The sequence below is a fragment of the Paroedura picta genome, chromosome 13 (assembly GCF_049243985.1).
Source record: "Paroedura picta isolate Pp20150507F chromosome 13, Ppicta_v3.0, whole genome shotgun sequence".
Classification (NCBI taxonomy): Eukaryota; Metazoa; Chordata; class Lepidosauria; order Squamata; family Gekkonidae; genus Paroedura; species Paroedura picta.
The window spans coordinates 34,091,424-34,107,758 of record NC_135381.1 but is presented as its reverse complement, the minus strand read 5'-3'; positions in this window follow the sequence as shown (position 1 = coordinate 34,107,758).

The window sequence follows — 16,335 nt, the reverse complement described above, 5'->3', positions numbered from 1 at the left end:
CAAGAGGGCACAGTGAGCTGGGGTCAAAAGGCAGATTTGGGGGCTGGGGGGGGGGAGAGTGTCTTCTGCTGTTCCAGATGGTCAGTAGCTCCATGTTTGGTTGCATATCCAGCCCTCTCTTGGGTTTAGCTGGCCTCTTCCGAATGAAATAGGACCACCAGTATGCAGGGGTCCAGTTTGAGTGCAACCCCAGCTAACTTTGCATTATAAATGGGGTCAAGCAGTTTGCTCCGTGTGCCAACCGGGCCCCAGAAGTAGCCAATTTGGGCTGACATAGTCTGCACTACTGGTACCGATGAGTGTATGGAGCTTGGCTGCCTTATTCTTGACTACATTAAAAAGGCATGTTAAGACTTGCCTTTAGATAATCAGAGGCAGCTTCTCTTGTCTATTCAAGGTTTCTGCTGTTGGGCATCTGATTAACAGCTTCTTTCCCATCAGTTCTCCTTGGGTAACGGGGAAAAAAAATCTTTTTGTTCACTTCCTTTCTTGTTCATCACTTGGTTGACCCTCAGGTAATCAATCACTCTGTCTCATATACACACAGTCAACCCTCTCTGCCCTAGGAATATATAAATAATTTTGCTAGTCGTTTACATTGAGAACTGATATTCAGAACAGAAATGGTCGCGAGACAAAGATTCCAGACCATCCAGAAATAGTGCGATGAGATGCTTTTGATCCCAGACACGTTTTCATGAACTGTGTCCCTGATTATTGGGTTGCTCCCATTGTGACTTGGGTCTGAGCTCACTTTTGGCTTGCCCCTGTTTACATGCACACCCATTAGCAATGCCACGGTCCCCTCACAAGACTTCTCCGAAGGACCAGCATCCTTCCCCCTGTGCCCAAAACACTCGGCAAATTGGCAGCGTCATGACACGCGGCTCAGGCTCCTGTTGAGAGACCAGTGTTTGTGTCTAGGCCAGCTGCCTTTCACAGTTAGCCCTAGTTATTCCCCTGAATCACAGTCTATTGCTCATTCTCTCTCATGCAGCACAATCACTAAGAAGCACATTGCTTGTGAGGCAGATGGGGGGCCAGTGAGTTGTAGAAAACACACAGTCTCCTACTTGGTGGTGACAAAGAGTGGCTAAGGAAGGCCAAGCAAATCAGTTCGCTTAACCTCCTAGGGCAGGGGTGGGCAAACTGTGGCCCTCCAGATGTCCATGGACCACAATTCCCATGAGCCCCTGCCAGCATTCGCTGGCAGGGACTCATGGGAATTGTGGTCCATGGACATCTGGAGGGCCACAGTTTGCCCACCCCTGCCCTAGAGAGTTTTGACTTTAACAGTTGGACTTTCCAGTCATCTGGCAACTAGCTTGCAGAGAGATCAAGAAGGTTCAGCAAACTTTGGTTTGTTTCAGGCTTATCGTCTCCCGACGGCCATGTTCACATATGTAATCCTCCCAAGGATTTTTGCCTTAGGAAACAAAACAAAATTTGGATGGCTCCAGAGGACACCTATGAAGTTTTAGCTCAGGGATTGTGGGACAATGTAAATACAAGAAGCTGGGAATTAGCTGATAGAGGCTAGATGTGAGATTGAACAATGTGAGATTGGACAGAGGGAAGCAGTGCAGTAAGATAAGTGACAGGATGCAGTCACCGGAAAGAATGCCACAAAAGAGTGAAACTACATTTTACAGAGATGAAGAATATGAAGCAAGACTACAAGCCGTCAGCAATTAAAGGATGCTGTCAACAGGTCTGTTTGTGCGTTGTGTTTAGCGATGATACAGAGGAAAAGTCGCCACTGGGTGGCAGACATGTCCACTTCATGGTACAGAGTAGTACTGGTGGCAAGGACAGCTGAAATTAATTCTTTGGAAATCTTTTTTACATCTGCCAACATTTCCAGTTTTGCCACTCCAACTTTGCATTTCAGAGTGTCAGTGTTCAGCTCCCAGGCTCAACTTGATTGTTAAAGGCAGGCATCAGATATGAGCTCTCCTATGCTGTCTGAAAACTAAATGCCATTGCACGCAATCTGTGGAGTACCTGTTGAGGGCTAAATATCATATCTTGTCTACAGTGAAATACAGTCTAAATGCCATTGCATGCAAAACACCCAATATTGTTGAGTATAAAATACCGTTATATGTCAGCTCTCCAAGATTGTCAAATACCGAATGTTGTAATGAAACGTCACAGGGTGTCAAATACAGATTGCAAAGACTTGGCAGATAGCTACGTCTCAGAGGATGATTTGTAGAGGGTTTGATATCAAATTCCAAGGAACATCTTGGGGGAGCAATTTGTTTCGACTCTACTTGAGACATTAGGGGTCCCAATTGTACCCCAGCAGCAGAAGCACTTCAGCGGTTCTACGAAGGAGCAAGCATTTCCTTGCCTGGCCTGTTCCTTTCTGTGAGAGAAGGCAAAGCAAAAGAGAGCCATGGACTGTGTGTGCATGCAGTAAGATGCAGCGTGGTCTAAAATTCCTCGTAGGTTGTTCATCTAAAGATGTCCATGGACTACAAAAATAGACTATTTTTATGAGACTTGGATAGTTTGGATGACCACAACTGTGGGTGCCTGTCCCCCACAATCTTTTTGTCCCATTGAAGGAGTCCACAATAGAGACAATAAAGAAGAAGAAGAGTTGGTTCTTATATGCCGCTTTTCCCTACCCGAAGGAGTCTCAAAGCGGCTTACAGTCGCCTTCCCTTCCTCTCCCCACAACAGACACCCTGTGAGGTGGGTGAGGCTGAGAGAGCCCTGATATTACTGCTCGGTCAGAACAGTTTTCTCAGTGCCGTGGTGAGCCCAAGGTCACCCAGCTGGCTGCATGTGGGGGAGCGCAGAATTGAACCTGGCATGCCAGATTAGAAGTCCGCACTCCTAACCACTACACCAAACCGGCTCTCTAAAGTTTGGCCACTCCTGTTTCATATCATGATTCAGTCAGTCAGTCAGTAACCTTTTATTGGCATAAAATATGTATAAGACATATAAAAATAGGGTTTAAAATTTCAACAAAATAATAAAATAGGCCATGGGGTTACATCAGTGGTCCCCAACCTGCGGGCCGCGGCCTGGCGCCGGGCCGCAAAGGCCATGGCGCCGGGCCGCGGCTCCCTCTCCCCGCCCCCCCCCCCGCAGTAAAAAACTTCCCAGGCCGCAAGCTTGCGGCCCGGGAAGCTACTTACTGCGGGAGGGCGGGGAGAAGGAATCAGGGCCGGGCCGCGCCCGTGCAGGCCGCGCCGGCGCGGCCCGATCCGCGGGCACGGCCGGGCGCGGCTCGCGGGTGCGGCTCGCGGGTGCGGCCGGCGGGCGCGGCCGGGCGCGGCTTGCGGGTGCGGCCGGCAGGCGCGGCCGGGCACGGCCCGAAGCGTGGGCGTGGCCCGCGCGGGCGCGGTCCCTGTGGGCGCGGCCCGATGCCCTGCCGGTCCCCAGCCTAAAAAAGGTTGGGGACCTCTGGGTTACATAACCAAACACATCTTAAAATGATTAAATAAACCATAAAAGATAAATTACAAGGTAGGCAGCATATTATAAAAGCATCTTAGTTAAAACTCTGGCAACTAAAATGGTTACCTCTGGGTCTTTGTCAGAGAGCAGAAATTGCAAGGTCATAGATTTACTTACAGAAGGCTTGTTTCCCAGCAAAGCAACAAAGCTGTCATCCCGACACTGCTCATATAAGGGACAATCTAACAAAATGTGTGAGACAGAGTCAGAGCAGCCAGAACCACACGGACAGAGTCTCGCATGGTATGGGATACGGTGGAATCTTCCCTCTAAGACCTTTGAGGGGAAAGCATTCATTCATGCCAGGAGAAAAGCTCTTCTCAAGGGTGGGACATCAAGAAGATGCAAATATGTAGGCATAATATTTCTCTGCATAGTGATGCCAAAGAATGCGGGTGAGCAGACTCGAGGCTGGGTAGGTATGAGTTCCTGCTGCTCATGATCTAATATCCTGTTTAATAATCCGGAAGATACATTTTTCTTCCAGAGGTAGTAGGGAGTTCAGATCGATGCCAATGGAGACTAATTTTTGTTCAATAGCCTGGAACCATCGAAATTTAAGAGGGTCACTTTTTAGACAAGTTAAAAGGCTGCCAGTTTCTATTCTAAAAAGTAGTCTGACCCAAAATTTAAAAGTAGCTATCCAGGCCCTTGTCTCTACCCTAATTTGGCCAAATTCTGTGCAAATGGCATGGTAGGAGACACAATTGGGAACCCCTGCAATTTGCCTATAGAAAGCAGATTGAACACCCTCAATAGATTTATTAAAGGCAGGAACCCATAAGGGGCATCCAAACAGGAGCTGGGACATCACTTTGGCATTAAAAATTTTAATTGCTGCAGGAATAAATTGGTTACCTTTTGCAGAGAAAAAGAACTGTTTTATCAAGGAAGATGAGGATTTGGCCAGATTGATAGCTCGTTGGCAGTGGGAGCACCAGTTCTGGTTATATTGGAAGGTAACACCTAGATACTTAAATGTTTTGACTTGTTCTATTGAAGTGCCTCCAATAGACCAAGTCACTGCATGCCAGCTCTTAGAGAAAACCAAAACTTTTGTTTTACCATAGTTAATTACTAACTTATTATCTTGGCAATATTGGTGGATAAGTATCGTTGTAAGCCAATCTTTGTATATGAGAGTTTTGTCGTATCGTCAGCATACAACAACAAAGGAATATGCTGGGAACCAAGTTTTGGGGGATGACCATTAATAGGTTCCAGTTTTTGCTCTAAATCATTAATGAATAAATTGAACAACAAGGGGGACAGAATACAGCCTTGCTTATCTCCAATGGTCATTGAGATCTTAGAGGTTAAGTCTCCCTTTGAAGAATACCGGACTTGGCAGGAGGTGGACACATAAAGTTTTTGGATGAGAAACACAAGTCTCTGTTCCATACCCATTGATCGCAATTTATTCCAGAGCATATCCCTATCTATCTTATCAAAGGCACTTTTAAGGTCTGTAAAAGCTGTGTATAGCCTATTAACATTTTGGGACGTATATTTCTCGGCCAGGCATGAGAGAGTTAAACAATGATCTATAGTAGAGTTATCCTGCAAGAAACCAATCTGTTCAGGACCTATAATTCTTTGAGAGCGAGCCCAATCAGTTAGGCGCCGTTCAAGATGTTTCGCGTAAATCTTACCTATAGTTGATAATAAACTAATAGGTCTAAAATTATTAGGGTCGTTATGGTCACCATTTTTAAACATGGGAACAATGATTGAATTCAACCAAGAACTTGGGACAATCCCATGTAAGTCAATTAAGGTAAATAAGTTGGCCAAGGGTGGAGCCCACCATTTAGGGTTGTTTTTTAGAAGTTCAGCTGATAGGGCATCCTGGCCTGGGGCTTTGCCTATCTTAAGGCTCAGAATTAGTTCCTCTACTTCGTCAGGCAAAACTGGAGACCATCTAGAGACATTAGTTTGGATGGAGTCATTCAGCAGATTTTCTGGAGCTGCTGGGACATTAAATAGAGCAGAAAAATGATGCTTTAGGATGCTTAGGGCTAATCCTGCGTTGAGCAGGGGGTTGGACTAGATGGCCTGTATGGCCCCTTCCAACTCTATGATTCTATGATCAACCCAAACTTGGGGGGCAAGGATAAGTTCTAAATTACCAGTCTTCCCACTCAAGGGTCCTCTTACAGCTGACCAGAATGCTTTGGAATTTTTGGATTTAACAATATCAAATAGGCGGGCCCAATTATCATGAGAATAAAACCGTTTTAGTCATGATTTAGTCACTCACCCTTCACCCCAGGCAAGCTCTCACTACATGAATGAAAGCTCAGTTTAGCAAAGATCGTGCTTCTATCAGCAGGTTTCCTTTGTTACTGCATTTTAGCTTAATTAATTACATTCTGTTCTCTCCCAGCTGGCTAGTCATTCAATAATAAATGAATGATTAATTATCCGCTCTTGTTCCCAGGAGGAAAGGAGGTTATGTCATAGCAGGTCAGAGTTACAGTTTATAATGTAGGGTATCAATATTTTTGAAAAGATCCCTGGCTTTCTCTGATTACAAAGTGAAATGCTCTGTTTAAGCCCCGCACCCCAATGTAATAAGAGCTAGTGTTTAACGGTTCATGAATGCACTGAGATAATTTGGACAAGCCCAGGATGATAATCAAACTGAAAGGAGAAAGGATAACATTTTTAAGCAACAGTAACCCTGACAGCCTGGCCATACATTCTCAGTTTAAAAGATGCTGTTACAAGCCAGTTATGAATCAAGACAGAAACACAGTACAAAAGATTAGCTGCCATAATGTCACCTGGCATCTCAGTTAAAAACGGAGTGGACTGTGACAACTGAGGGTTAATAGCTACTGTGGGACCAGTCTGTTCCTCCATACTGGTAGGTACAGAAGTTCCATGGCCCCAAACCCCTTCAGCCTACGTAAACAAGAATTTGTGGGAGAAACAGCTGCTCTTCAGGCACAATCTGCCACTGTAAGCAAGAGTCTGCAAATGGACATGGGAGGCCATAGGAAACCATGATGCACTATGATTAAGGTACACAGAAGAATGGCATGGCTTGCTGTTTGAATAATATCTTCATACCCATAAAGTCTAGAACAGTGGTTCTCAACCTGGGGGTCAGACCCCTTTGGGGTCGAATGACCCTTTCACGGGTCACGGCAGGGCAAGTAGCTTGGCCAGGGGGGCGCCATCCACACAACAGCCTTGCGGAGTAGATTGAGATAGAGCGTTCATCTGGAGCAGCAGAAAAGAGCGAGATCAGCATGGTGGGACAAGAGGCAGAACTGAACTGAGAAACCCTGGAAAAAAACCAATTCATATACCATCATGAACAATGGATCTTCACATCATGGGTCAGTTTCGGTTTAATTTCTGTGCAAGAACCCTTGCATAATGTTATGGTTGGGGGTCACCACTTTAGGATGCTTAGGGCTAATCCTGCGTTGAGCAGGGGGTTGGACTAGATGGCCTGTATGGCCCCTTCCAACTCTATGATTCTATGATTCTATGACTTTGGGCTGATCCTGCGTTGAGCAGGGGGTTGGACTAGATGGCCTGTATGGCCCCTTCCAACTCTATGATTCTATGATTCTATGATTCTATGAGGAACTGTATTAAAGGGTCGCGCCATTAGGAAAGTTGAGAACCACTCATCTAAATTGTTCTGAGATTTTGTTTCTAGGACCAAAGGCAAAGACATATACATACACACATGATGCCAATAAGCCAGTCCTTGCCGCCATTTGAAAAAAGTACCTTCTTCTTCTTTCTCAGTTGGGGATTGTTTGCCCAACCATTTTCACCTGTGCCTAATCAGAATGGGATCCATTCGCAAGACACCAACTTCCCATCTCCACGTGACAGATACGGCAAAACCTTAATCCAGCTTAGAAATGGGACTGGCTCTAGTAAAAGTGTGCTACGTGTAAAAGATTTAGGCCATATCCAGCGGAAATGAAACATCTGTGTGCTGCGTTTGCCAATTTCCCTTGATCTCCCCCCTGTAGGATACAGATCTTGATTGAGCATTTGCTTGGTTAAGAAGGCTTTGGTCAATTTACCGTGATGTCCGCTACAGCAGGGATCCTCAACCTGTGGTCCTCCAGATGTTCATGGACTACAATTCCCATGAGCCCCTGCCAGCAAATGCTGGCAGGGGCTCATGGGAATTGTAGTCCACGAACATCTGGAGGACCACAGGTTGAGGAACCCTGCGCTACAGGGACTTAATCAAACAGGATTAAGTTTTCCCTAACACGCTACGTTTCCAAACCTCAGAATATTGGCTTTTCAAGGGGAGGGGAGGAAACATTCCGTCCAAGTTATGAGGACACCTGCATCGACACACCTTGGCAAACTGACCCTTGATGAAACCATGATATTTTCAATCAAACCTCACACGCGAGGGGAGGGTGGAGTGGAGCAAATGGCATGGCCCAGCAAGCAAGCTGCATTCTGGCCAGATGCTGACGAACTTGTTTAAACAACCGTTGCAATGCCACAGAGTAGCATTTGAATGTGTCTGGATTAATCAGTCATTGGAAATGTGGAAGGGGTCATCCTCCCCCACTGTTATGAAAGTTTTTATGTGCTTCACCTGCTATAAAATATCATTTTCAACTTCCTCCTATAAGCCTGCAATTCTGTGTCCCTGTGGGTTAGTAAACAACTGACATGGCTTAGGTATGCTTCACATTTTCCAAGGTTCTCATCCTCCCAATTCCTCTGAGAAAAATACACGAGGAAGGCTCGCGTTTCCCTTAACAAAAAGTTTAGCGCAGTGGTTCCCTTCCCCTCGTCTGGGGACCAGTACCGGTCTGTGGATCAGTCAGTACTGGGCCGAGGATCCTCCTTGTCCTCCTCCCCGGCTGCTGCCTTGGGGCTGCCCTGCCACTCAGCCACCAGCTCACCTTTGGTGTTCTCCAGTGGCCACCATGGCTGGGGTTCCCCCTCGGCATGGCACTGCGCATCAGCTGCTGGCAGCGCCCCCCAGTAGGCGGCGGGAAGTCAGGGGCACCGGCGGGAAAGCAAATGGAGCAGGGGCTCAGGCCGCGGCAGTGACATCCCTCGGCAAAAGACTATCCCCCCCCCGGGCCTCAGTAAAACTGTCAAACGATGACCAGTCCCCGGTGATAAAAATGTTGGAGACCACTTTAGCATAAATCTTACCTATAGTTTAATTTAACTTTGCAGCCTCCAGTTGGGAGCTGGAGTTCTTCTGGAACTTCAACTGATCTCCAGACTACAAGTCATAGAATCATAGAATCATAGAGTTGGAAGGTACCTCCTGGGTCATCTAGTCCAACCCCCTGCTTAATGCAGGACACTCACATTCCAATTGCTCACCCACTGTAACCTGCCACCCCCTTTAGCATTCACAGAATCAGCCTTTCTGTCAGTCAATTCCCCTGAGGAACATGGCAGGTTCAGAGGGATGGGCTGCATGGCATCACAACCCTCCAGAACTTCCTCCCCACCCTAGCCTCTGTTCCCAAAATCTCCAGGGATTTCCGACGCAAAGTTGGCAACCTTATTTGTAAGCCTCAAACTTCTGCAACATCTATCAGACTGGAGATGAAAAAATGGGAAGTGATTTAATGACCTCAGTCTTGTGCCTTGAAAAGAATGAAGTTACTACTTTTCCCTCTTATTTGTTTTAGTCCAGCAGCAGAAGCACTGAGAGGGGCTCATGGGAATTGTAGTCCATGGATATCTGGAGGGCTGCAGTTTGACTACCCCTGCTTTAGTCCATGTGTAGTAGCATTTATTTCCCCGCTAGAATGTTCTAAATCAGGGGTAGTCAACCTGTGGTCCTCCAGATGTTCATGGACTACAATTCCCATGAGCCCCTGCCAGCAGTTTATGGCAGAGGCTCATGGGAATTGTAGTCCATTAACATCTGGAGGACCACAGGTTGACTACCCCTGTCCTAAATCATCTATCATATTTATTATTCATTTATAATATCATATTTATTATTTTTATATCCAATCTTTGGTCATCATAGAACTCAAGGCACCTTATACAGGATTCCAAGGAAGTCTTCCATTCATGCAGTGATGACTAAACTTGAAACTTCTGCCTGTGGTCGGCGTGTTGCACATCATATGGGAGTAATCAACTAGACCAAAGATCCACCTTTACTCCCAGTATGGAAATTGCAATATGGGACTTGTTTTAACGCCCATAAAATAGTTTTAAATAATCAGCAACCAGGAATAAATTCAGCCCTGGAGAGCACTAACGTTGCACATGCAAAGGCTATGGGCCCAATTTAATGAGGTCTCAGATGCATGCAAAGTCACATGGCTTCGTTTTTCTGGGCAGCCAATGTCACGTTTCACTTAGGTCTCAGTCTGTATAATTAATTCATCTGTATACCTTTACAATGAATTGGACCACTACAGCAAACTAGGCCAATTCTGCACACTATAGATAATGCACTTTCAATGCACTTTAGAAGTAGATTTGTCCGTTATGCACAGGAAAATCCAGCTGCCAAAGCACTTTGAAAGTACATTATCCTATGTTTGCAGAATGGGAGCTACTCTATAGCATCCTTAGAGCAGCCTGGGTTGTAAGGAGGTCATGAAGATATTTGGCAGTGTGGATTCCCAGACAAGAAGAAGCTAGACGTAAGACAAGCTTCCACCCCCTTCTGCATACACTATGTGTCACAACCACCTGGATCCCAATTAGCTGATGGAATGCAGTTCATCACTCCTGGCTGGCCAATTAAATTTGAAGCTTGTTATTAGCTACTGTAGTGTCACCTGAGGGTGAAGCACAGGTACTCTCAGCCACTAAAAGCTGAATGGAACCCCCCCCCCCCTTCAAGCCTAAACCTATACCGATAGTTGACGGCAGAGTACTGTTTTTAAATGATGGTACACACTGGTGTTTACTGGCACCTTTGTGGGGTGGGGGTTCTCTCAAGGCCTGAGAGGAGAATCAGTGGAAATAAGTGCCAAATAAGTGGAAATAAGATCTTGTTGTTGTTGTTGTCTTGTTGGGGGGGGGGGGAGAAAAACCTGCTAGGCAGCCTCCATTTCCCCAGCCCATAAGGAAATACAGCTGAATTCTGATGGACAACAGGATGGTTTCCCAGTAGATGCTGCAATGGTGCCTTTCTAAGGGACACAGTTATTTAAAAACTGTTTTGCTTAAATAAAAAATAGCCAGTAGTCTGCACATAAGATATAATGCACTTTAAGATATAATGCACTTTCAATGCACTTTAGAAGTAGGTTTTCCTGTTCCGCACAGGATAATCTAGCTGCCAAAGCACATTGAAATTGCTTTATACTCTGTGTGCAGAATGGGCCTTGGTTGCTGTTCAGGGAGAAAACTGTAATGTAAAAAGCTTCTTTCACCACCACCCCTCAGTAAAGATTGTATTTATCGGAGGCATGTCCCAGCCTTCAGAGGGAGGCAGCTTTTCTGATGAGATCGCTGGACCATAAATGGCCACTACTCCGTAACTCCAAGTATCATTATCATTATTTTTTTAAAGCCTTTCTTCTCTTAAAACACGTAACAGGCAGGAGCCCTGCTGGATCAGGTCAATGCATCCTAGACCAGCATCCTGTCTCACACAGTGGCCAACTAGTTCCTCCGGAGGGCGAAGAAGAAGAAGAAGAAGAAGAAGAAGAAGAAGAAGAAGAAGAAGAAGAAGAAGAAGAAGAAGAAGAAGAAGAAAGAGTTGGTTCTTATATGCTGCTTTTCCCTACCCGAAGGACGCTAAAAGCGGCTTACATTCACCTTCCCTTTCCTCTCCCCACAACAGACACCCTGTGAGGGAGGTGGGGCTGAGAGAGCCCTGATATTACTGAAGAAGGAGAAGAGTTGGTTCTTATATGCTGCTTTTCTCTACCAGAGGAGTCTCAAAGCAGCTTACATTCGCCTTCCCATTCCTCTCCCCACAACAGACACCCTGTGGGGTGGGTGAGGCTGAGAGAGCGCTGATATCACTGCTTGGTCAGAACAGTTTTGTCAATGCCGTGGCGAGCCCAAGGCCACCCAGCTGGCTGCATGTGGAGGAGTGCAGAATCGAACCCGGCTTACCAGATTAGATGTCTGCACCTCTAACCACTACACCAAACAGAGCATAGAGGCCAAAGCCTTCCTCTGATGTCATCCCCTGGCACTGGGACTTAGAGGTTGACTGCCTCTGAACATGGAGGCTCCCTTTAGTCGCCATGACTGATAGCCTTCTGGTAGTAGTGAGCATAGGATCATGCCTGATTGCTGGAAACTCTGGGTTAGTACTGTACACTTGGTCTGGCAGTGCTGCTTCCAGGAGTCCAGCAAAGGTCTTTCCCAACACTGCTGTCCTCCTGAGGTCCTGTCTTCTAATCTCTAGGACAGGGGTAGAGGCTCATGGGAATTGTAGTCCATGGACATCTGGAGGGCCGCAGTTTGACTACCCCTGCTCTGGGAGTTTCCCAACATTAACTCCCCCCCCTCCACAAATCTCCCTGTCAACCCTATTGTGGATTCACCCTATTGTGGATTCACTGCAGGATCATTTGGAGTGGCAAGGGGGCATACAGTTATGGGGCAATTCTCCCATTTCCTATTCTGTCCCCTCAAACTCTTCATACCTACCCCTCTGCCATCACTAGTAGGTATATTACTCCTGGATGTAAGATTCCAAATTTGGTGGGAAAAGCCCTCCAATAGGGCGGGATAATGACTTTTAAACAGTCTCTTAATTACCAGGTGTTATTCTAACTACTGTCCGCTCATTAATCTCCTAAATTAGCTATCCCCAACCTGTGGGCTGTGGACCACATGTGGTCCTTCGACTAACTGGAGGTGGGCCCCGAAGGACGCCTTCTCCCCCCCCCCCCGGCCCTTTACTTCATCCCCCCTGGCCCTTTACAACACACTTCGGGTGTCCTTGTCTCCCATCACTCCCAGATGGGGCTATCTCGTTGCAGAGAAACAAGCTCAGGGTTCCCATTGGTTTGTCATTGTCATGAGTTAAAATTTCCATGAAAATAAAATGTTCCTTATGTTCATGGTTGTGGCGTGTCTGTATCTTATTTTGAAGGGATGTTTAAACAGTACCATAGCGATCAGAGAGCGTTAGGGCAGTGGTTGAGAGTAGAGGAGTAAACTACCCCCCCCCACCGGGCCTCAGTTAAATTTTCAAGCGTTGAGTGGTCCCCGGTGATAAAAAGGTTGGGGACCACTGTCCTAAGGGACAAGAAAGGTCCCAGGTGGTATTCATCCCGTGGGGGATGAAAGCTGTCCAAATTAAAAACGTAATAAGTCCGTAGTTGTAACAAAAGCTTGTCAGTATTCCTCCTGCATGTCGTGGTTGGTGTTATACGTTCAGTGCCAAAGAACTTGAGATCCTCTCGGTCGTGCTGCATTGCTTCAAAGTGGCTCTTTAACGGGATGCCTTTAATCTTTGCTTTAAAATGTGACAAGTGCTCAAGAATGTGAACCTTGAGTGGTCTAACCGTCACACCCACATAAATCAAACCACAAGGACGCAGGCTGACATAGATTACTCCTTTGGTTGCACAGTTTATGAACTCTTTTACTGTTACCTTGTAAGCCTTGGCAATGTTGGTGAATTCTGACGTTGCATGCGTATATTTGTAGGTGCGGCATGTTCCACAGGAAAAGCTTCCCTTAGGTAAATGGCTATTCCTTTCCAGCGAAGGAGTGCTTTCTAACAATTCCTTTAAATTGCGCCCACGACGCCAAACGAAGAGTGGGCGATTCTGAAATAATGTCTGAAATAATGTGCCAGTGCTTGTTGGTGATGTTACATTGGTGATGTTGTTTTGATCTTATTGAGTATTCTTTTGATCTTATTGAGTATTCTAAAGCAGGGGTCGTCAACCTGTGGTCCTCCAGATGTCCATGGACTACAATTCCCATGAGCCCCTGCAAGCAAACGCTGGCAGGGGCTCATGGGAATTGCAGTCCATGGACATCTGGAGGACCACAGGTTGACTACCCCTATTCTAAAGAACAAATCAGTCTGTCCAGGGACGATTTAGCTTTATATTTCAAAAGATCCTCCCTTTTTTAATTGCTCAACTTACATGAAGCCTTCTTGATGACAGCATCCGGGCAACCCTTTTCCTCCAGATTTGAGCACAGTTCCTTGTACACTTGTGCGCTTTGGCTGCTGAAGCGGCCGTTCGAGACCGAAGCGGCCAACGCCGTGGCATGCGGGGGGGGAGGGGTGGCGCTGGCGCACCAGTTAGCACATGCACACAGGCACAGGAAATAAGTTTGATCTCAGCCACAGCCAGGACCTTTCCAGCCCTGGCTCCTGCCTGGTGGAATGAGCTCCCAAAAGAAATCAGTGTCAAGCCCCAACTTTCTGAGTTTGGCGTGCAAGACGGAGGTCTTCCACTGGGCCTATGGTTGAGGCCAGTTATATCCAAATCTCGGACTCCCCTCCCTCCTCTTCTGCTCTCTTTTCCTCTTGCAACACCTTCTAGTACCCAACACCTGTCAGGCTATAGTTCATCGAATCCAATAATCTTGGCTGTCTAATTGTGGTTCGAAATTTGAATTTGCTTTTATGTTGTTTTACATGTGGCATATAAATGTAAGCCCGTCCTGGAAAAAGGGCTTGGAGCCTACGTCTGATTTTAGGTCTAGGCAAGATTAGCAAATGGCAGATCCTTAGACAGGCCCTCAAGTTAAATCAGGCTGACAGATAGCTGATATGTAAATAAGCTTGTGTAAATTTGCATGTTTAACTAAGGGTCATGGGTCCACTTGTAAAGCCAGGCAAGGCCAGCTGAAAGGGAAAATGACTCTTGGGGAGAGGAAAGGGAAGGTGACTGTAAGCCGCTTTGAGCCTCCTTCGGGTAGGGAAAACTGGCATATAAGAACTAACTCTTCTTCTTCTTCTGACTGAGGAAAAGAGCTGATTTTGCTGGCTGGGAAGACTTCTGCAATCTGAAGGGAAAGGTTTATTTTGCAAATCCTTGGTCCCAGAAAGAACTGAGGGAAACTAGAAGGTATCAACAGTCCTCCCTGGGGAAAGCTGCAGGACAAGACTTGCTGGCAGTTGAACTCTGCATTGACTGCCTTGGAGAGACAGCACCTGAGTAGAGAGCTGCACCACTTCAGAGAAGGAAGCAGGAAATGTGGAGAAAGTACGAGGACTTTCAGGAAAGGGAAGACAGAACAGTGGGGAAGGGGGAAATGAGATGCCTCCCACAAGCTTTTCTTGCGAAATACTATTTTATGTTTCTGTTTTGGAAGCTGCCTTGAACATTTCTGGAATTTATTTATCATAGCACAGTTCCTCAGGGCCTGCAGAATGGAGCTCTTCCACCAGGCATTTGGTTGAGATCCGACAGAAGCAACAACAACCACCGGGCCCCCAAATCCCACACACAGCTGTGCCCTTGGAGCAAACAAAAGAGCAACCCTGGACTGACCAACCTTTGGGATTCAGTGAACTGTTAATGCTAAGGTGATCAGATTTTCAAACTGTTAAAGCGGGATACAGGGCGGGGAGGTGCGGACGAGTGGGCTTTGCTGGTGGGAGGTCCTCTGCCTCCTTTCCCTGCTGCCTTACCTGGGAGCTCTCACCTGGCTCTGGAGAGCGGCTCCACTTCTTGCCATGTGCCGTCACGAATGAGAGCAGCTTCCCTTCCCCGGCGGTGGGACGCGGTGCTACAGCCCGGGAGGAAAAGGAGGAGGAAAGGGAGCGTCCTCTGGTGCCCCCTGCCCCCCTCACAGCCATACTCTCTCCTGCCCCCTCAGCAGCCCAGTCGGACCTGCTCCTGCCCCCTCACAAGCCTGGAACTGCCGTCAAATGAGTGTGCATGCATGTGGGAGGAGAGTGGGCTTCGCTCTGCGCATGCGTGGCACCGCGGGAAACCACGCCGTGGAGGAAGCAGGCGTGTTCAGGGTGAGTGTGGGAAGCGGCCTCCAATGCAGCCGCTCCTGCCTGTCGCAGCCAGCACTGCGGCACGGCCATCGGCGTGGCGACGGGCAGGAACGGCTGCAGTAGTGGCTGCTTTGCAACAGCAGGACTTTTGAAGGACACCCTGGGGGACACGGGACAAATCCTGAAATGTTGGGATTGTCCTGCAGAACCCGAGATGCCTGGTCACTATAGTTAATGCTGCTGTTAATGTTTTAATTAAAAAAAATCATTACCACCAAATGTTGCTGTTACTACTGTTATTTTCCTGCTGTTAGAATCATAGAGTTGGAAGGGACCTCCTGGGTCATCTAGTCCAACCCCCTGCACTATGCAGGACACTCACAACCCTCTCGCTCACCCACTGTCACCTGCCACCCCCTTGAGCCTTCCCAGAATCAGCCTCTCCGTCAGATGGCTATCCAGCCTCTGTTTAAAAATTTCCAAAGATCAAGAACCCTGTATTTTGATTTCCAAGTTTTCTGTAAACCACCCTGAGCTGTGAAGGGAGGGCGGCATACAAATATAATAAATAAATACATAAATAATTCATGTCAGGAAGACTGCTAAAAGAAAACTTGAACGAAAAAATGGACGATCCCAAATTAGTGACGAGGGAGAAACAGAATCTATCCAGTGACTTGATAAAGCATAAAAAGATAAAAAGTCTCTTATATTATTTATTCAGGCTTTGACTCTGCCAAATTAGGCAAACGCTCCTGTATCATGGAGAGTCAAGGCTGTGAGCTCTTGATCTCCAAAGAGCTCACAGCCTTGACTCTCCATGACACAGGAGCGTTTGCCTAATTATATTCAAATATTAACAAGGACGGACTCACTGCCACTGACGAAAGCCAGATTGAAAACGGAAAACAAATCTAGAGGCCGTTTTGGCAGAGTCAAAGCCTGAATAAATAATATGAGAGACTTTTTATCTTTTTATGCTTTAT